This window comes from Rosa rugosa, chromosome 3 (assembly GCF_958449725.1).
Source record: "Rosa rugosa chromosome 3, drRosRugo1.1, whole genome shotgun sequence".
Taxonomy (NCBI): Eukaryota; Viridiplantae; Streptophyta; class Magnoliopsida; order Rosales; family Rosaceae; genus Rosa; species Rosa rugosa.
Window position 1 is genome coordinate 24,038,877 of NC_084822.1, and position 6,471 is coordinate 24,045,347.

Genomic DNA, 6,471 nt, shown 5'->3' on the forward strand with positions numbered 1-6,471 from the left:
GATTTTTCTTGATTCTCACGTTGTTCTCTCTCTCTTTGCACGGCAAAGACTCTTAAGTCTCCCAAAAATATTTTCTTTCCATAAAAATTTGCCCTAGAAAATCTCAACCGAAATCTTCTTTTATTTTCTGATTTTTCTCACGGCAAACTCCTTGTTTCTCTCTTGATTTTCACGGCAAACTCTCCTAGGGTTTGTTCCATGCGTCACAAACCCTAATTGCATGGGCTTTGTGGGCCTTGTATCCATTTTGCCGAAAATCCAATAAGTCTTGAGAGTTTTTGGGCCTTGTTGCTTCAACTTCAAGCCTTTATACATTCCAATGCCATAACACTTCATTCTTCCATTTCTTTTTCATGGTAACGTTGGAAACTTCATTGGTAAGCTTTCCTCCCTTTCGCAGGGTTTCCTGGTTGAAGCAGGAAAACTTCTTTTCTTCATTTCTGCTCATTTCTGTGGTCCATTGTTCCTCATTTTTGCTCCCCTTGACGTTCGCAAGCTCCTCTTTCCATTTATGAGTTCATTTCCACTTTTTAGCTCGGAGGTCCTGAAAATAGAAACTAGTAAGAAAAATAGAAACTTTCCTAAAATGAAAAATGGCAACTTTCCTAAACTGAAAATGGGAAACTTTCTAAAAATGAAAAATAGAAACTACTGAAAATGGAAACTTACTAAAAATGATAAATAGAAACTACAAAAATAGAAACTTTCTACAAATAGGAACTTTCCCAATCAAAGAATGGAAACTTTCCTAAACAGAGTTTTATTAAGGAAATAACGCAGAAAATGTAGGGAAATGGAAAACATAGGTTCAACTCTTGTAACTCATCTCCACATCAAGGGCTTTCCCATCTTAAGGATCAAGAAGGTCCTCTCTCTCAAGGGTTGTAATGGGGCTCAGGCTCAAGGTTTAAAGAAACGAAAGGTAAGGATTTATCAAAGTGTCCTAAAAACCTAGTAGAGCTCATATGAATGTAGAGATCTCGAAAATTCCACCAAGGCATTTCAAAAACGTCACTTCCCCATATAGGTCACATAAAAGGGCCAAATGTCTTCATGTTGGGCCCAATCTTCAATGTAAACTTCCCTTGACTCTAGTGAAATGGACAAAGGCCAAATTTTTCTGTAGTGGGCCTTCAATTTAAAGCAGAACTCCAAAGTCACTAAGTATAGGGGACTTAATCCATAAACATTTCTTTCTTTTTATTTCTTTTTAGCCGTATATATTTTTTTCTTTCTTTTCATTTTTCACGGCTTTCTCATATTTTTTTCTTTTCATGGACAAGTCTACCCCCACATTTGAACTTTCACCTCTTCTCAATCTTCATCTTTAACACCAAACCCATGTAATATGTCTCAAAAGTTAGCTCCACTAAGTTCTTAGAACAAAGGGTAGAGTTGTAACTATACTAAGCTTCATGGTTAAGGATTTTAAGGGTGATGAACGAAAAGGCTTAATGTAGGCTCAAATGGGCTTATCTAGGGGGGTCCCACGACGGGCACAAATGGGGACACAAGTTTATTTGGCAATGGTGGTAATTCCTAGAGAACCTCTATCCCTTCCAGAATCAGGGCCATGTATTGATATTACGTCTTAACAAGCACAAGAGCGAATTCTAGCATTCTCTAGTCCATTAAACTTAATCTATGGCAAGCAGTCAATCAAGATGAAAGAATAATGAGATCATCAAAACATTGCCAAGAAATTAAGAATATATTTTCATTTCACTCCAAGAAAAAGGGACATGGCTCAAATATCTCACATGGGCTTTATGAATCACAACTCATCTTAACATGCTCATATTCTGTACCAAGGTCATGCAATCCATATCCACTACAAGGCACATATTTTTCATATATCTCAATTAACCAAAGAATACCATTTTAAGTCATCTCAATTTCGTGATCCTCTTTTAGTCATGATTTCAGAGATATAGAATCATCCTAGACAGTTGAAAGGGCATCCTAAGACTCAAAACAAAAACAAAAGCAACGAAATTTTTATTTTTATGACATTTTTCGATTTTTTTGTATTTTTCAATATATATGACTCAAAACAATAAAAGACAAAATATAAATCCCTTAGTATTTAACAAAATTTATAACTCCAATTTTTATTTTCTTTAATTCTAACTCTTTACAAGTATAATTAGACACAAAACTTTCACACAAAACACATGTACAAAACGTCACTATTCACAATTTTTTTTTTTTTTTTTCTCTTTCCGATTTTTTTTTTTTTTTTTTTTTTTTTTTTTTTTCTTTCTTTTATTTACAATTATTTTCAACACTTAGGTACGGGAACAGGGAATCTCGTTGTGCAATGGGGCTGAAACAGCTACCCTTCCAAGATTATGTTTAATCCAATATACCTTAAGTGCCACAACAATTTCTTACATTTTCTTTTTGCTATAAATACTATTGATATCGAATTTAATTCCAAGCGGTAAATCAAGTGGACGTGCGGCCCAAGTATAATCGTCTAGACACAAAGTCCCTCCTACATCCGTTGGGCAACCTTACTGAAATGGCCAGGTAGGGGAGGGCGAACACAAGAGGTAGGATCCATTTTGGCATAGGCTACTCCCTCATTGAGGTTTACGCCCATTTGTAGCACTTCTGAATCCAGAACCCGTCATGAACGTTGTCCCCAGCCTAGACACCATCTCACATAGGATATTCTTACTAGGATGTAAAAGGTCCTAAGTGTGTTAGACAGTTCAATGAATGTTAATAAAGGCCGCCCTCAACCTTAAGGGACCTGAACTAGGTACCAATAAGGGGTTTAGGCCAATATTAATAAACACGACTTCACCTATTCCTTCTTTAATTTACAACTCACAATTAAACTAGTATTCAACAATATAAATAACAACCTAAATAATTAATTAACTAATTTTCGACAATTAAAATAATTAACAAGTAATATATATATATATATATTTTTTTTTTTTTTTCGGTCACAATATAAACAAAACATTTAACAATATAACAAATGATTTTTTCAATCCCCGGCAACGGCGCCAAAAATTGATAACGCTAAAAACAGCGCATAATTTAACCCTGAAATATCGTTAGTAGTATAGAATAAATAGGGATCGTTCTATTCCGGGGATTGAGGGTACACCTGTCATTGTCAAACAATTAAACAATTAAAATCAAAACAAAGTATAATATTCACACATATGCACATTATTTGCGAATTAAAAGGGGGTTTTTGATTTTGGTTTTTCTGAAAATAAAACTAAGTTAATAAAACAATTAAAATGCAAAAACATAAAATTATAAATGGAATGCAAGAACAAAGATCAAAATCGAAACATATGATTAAAATTAATTCAAGTTCATCATTGTTCATCATAGTCATGCAAGAGGAATTGATCATGTGAAACGTTCAAAGCAAACAATTTCCCATATTTTACTTTCAACGCTAATTAATCTAAGCGAAAGCACATAGACTAATCCTATCAAACATGCATTCAAGCCCTAGAAAGCTAGTCAATCATACATGTCTAACGCATTAAGCATCTAGAAAGGCTATCAATTCAAATGTGCAACTTAGTATGAAAAAGTCCACCTAATTGCAATCTTCTTTGATTAAATTCGGTTTTTGTACAAAACCTTTACTACTTATTGATTCAAGAACACAAAACCAAAAAGTTGATTCATGTTCTTAAATTCGTAGCACCAATTATATAAAAACCCTAGGTGTTTGCAACCACATAAGATTAAAATACAAAAGTTATCTATCATGCAAATTTAATCAAACACTCACACATAAGCAACCATAAATCGCAAAACATGAATCTGAAAATTAACAATTAATCATAGTATTTCAGAATTCGAAACTTGTTCAAACACATGTGTCAACTAGGGCATAACCAACGAAAATACAAACAAAGTTACAAGGAGAATCGGATTACACCAAGAGATGGAGATGGTGATGAACGAAAAGGTGATGTGGTCTCTTGAATTTCGAAAGCAATCTTCAAGGTGGAGGATGGATGGTGTTCACGGCTTGTCTTCTTCTTCCTTGGCCTTGCTTGCACTTCGTGGTTGCCCTAGAGGATGGAGAAGAGCACGGCTAGGCTAGAGAGTTTTCTGAATTTTTCTCAAAGTGTAAATTGTATGGGGAGCGGAACCCTTGACGTTGAGAAGAGGGGAGACTATATAGGGAACGGCAACTTGGTCTCCAAGGCCGTGCAAAACCCTAGAGAAACTCACGGCAACAATGTCTAACTCCACATAATTTCCTCCAATAGAATCTTGCCAAGTAAGCCCTATGACATGTATCAACCAATCACATAATTTTCTAGAATATTTCCCTTGATTTTCTTGCCGAAATACCATGATAATATTCTGATTTTATCTCTTGAAATTCGGCAACAACTCCTTTAGAGAATATAGGAATGTATCTAGACTTCCTTTTAGAGCACTTTGTGTTCAACACATATTCTCTTCCCTTAAAAGTCTCCCAATAAAATCTCCACGAAATCTTCTTATTATTTTCTGATTTTCACGGCAAGACTCCTTCTTTCTCTCTTGCTTTGGACGGCAAACCTTTCTAGGGTTTCTTCCATGCGTCACAAACCCTAATTGCTTGGGCCTTGATGGGCCTTGATCCATTTTGCCGAAAATTCAAAGTATTCTTGGGCTTCGTTGCTTCATCTTCAAGCCTTCTTATTTTCCAACGCAAAACACTTCATTTCTTTCATTTCTTTTCATAGTTGCGTTGGAAACTTCATTGGTAAGCTCTCCTCCAGTTCGCAGGATTTCCTGGTTGCACTAGGAAAGCTTGTTTCTTCATTTCTGCTCAAATGTGTGGTTCAATGTTCTTCATTTTTGTTCCCCTTGACGTTCGCAAGCTCCTCTTTCCACTCGTGTGCTCATTTCCACTTTTTAGCTCGGAGGTCCTGAAAATAGAAACTAGTATGAGAAATAGAAACTTTCCTAATTTGAAAAATAGAAACTTACTAAAAAAATGAAAAATAGAAAGTTACTAAAAATGAAAAATAGAAACTTGCCAGAAATGAGAAATGAAAACTACAAGAATAGAAACTTTCTAAAAATGGAAAATAGAAACTAAGAAAAATGGAAACTTTCTACAAATAGGAACTTTCCCAATCAAAGAATGGAAACTTTCCTAAACAGAGTTTTACTAAGGAAATGGCGCAAGAAATGTAAGGAAATGCAGTTAAAACGTCGCATTAAAATGCTTCTATCAGTTGCTAGATTGTGGGGTGATCTACCCCATTTCTGATAGTAAGTGGGTCTCTCCAGTGCAAGTGGTGCCCAAGAAGTCTGGGGTGACAGTGGTACAGAACGAGGATAATGAGCTAGTGCCCCAGAGATTAGTGACTGGTCATAGGGTATGTATCGACTACCGGAAGCTGAATGCCACAACGAGGAAGGATCATATGCCCTTGCCTTTTATTGACCAGATGTTGGAGCGCTTAGCGGGCCATTTGATAGGAGCATAAAGTGCGACGATATTATTGAGTATATGCCCCATTTTAGACTTGTTTCTCCCTTAAGTTTCGTGTTTTGAGTCATCGAGTCAGTTTAAGAGTCTTGTACAGTGTTTGGCGTAAAATAGGCGGAAAAATGCGAAATTTATGAAAAAAATCCTAACGGGATCAGGATTCCTTACCGTCGACGTTTTTTGTGGTCTTTACATTAATTCCCTTTATTTTCTCTTAAAAAAATCTGATATTCTCCACCTTTTTGTAGGAAATTTAAGACGTTTGACCAAGCAATGAAGAAGGGAAATAAAGGAGAAAGACGTTTCAGCTGGAAAATAAATAAAGGAGAAAAGACGTTTTCAGTTCGGGAATAAAGGAGAAAGACGTTTCAGCTGTTAAAAGACCCCATTATGAGAGGAGTTAAGGCCATAAAGGAGACGTTTTCAGTTGGAAAATTAAAGGAATTATGATGCAATCCCATCTGTCCAATGATGAAGGGTATGATCGACAAAAGCCAACCAATGCTCCCCTATAAATAGGCAACTTCCAGAACAGAATTTCCATCACTTCCTGACCAAGATCAGTTCCTTGTCTATCACTTCCTGACCAAGATCAGTTCCTTGTCTATCACTTCCTGGCCAAAAACTATTCCAAGACTCTGCCCAATTCACTCCTTAAACTTCCATCACCTACAAGACCGTGACCACCATCCATCCATCAATCTACGAAGTTCTTAGGCGCTGAGTCAAGGACGCTCCACCACCATAGCAGAGACGAGTTCATCACCTTGTTGCCAAGCCGCTGAGGAAAGCTTCAAAGTGTAACTATGACTCTACTTACAATTTTTATTTCGGTTTTGTGTGTTTGGATTTGCGAGTTGTGTAATTGGAGACATGAAATTTTCAGAATATTTTTATTAATATTTTTGAGATTTTCAGTTTATTATTGAGTTAATTTTCGAGAATTCTTTTATGATGCATTTTACAATCTTGTGCCCTTTTATGTGTTTAGG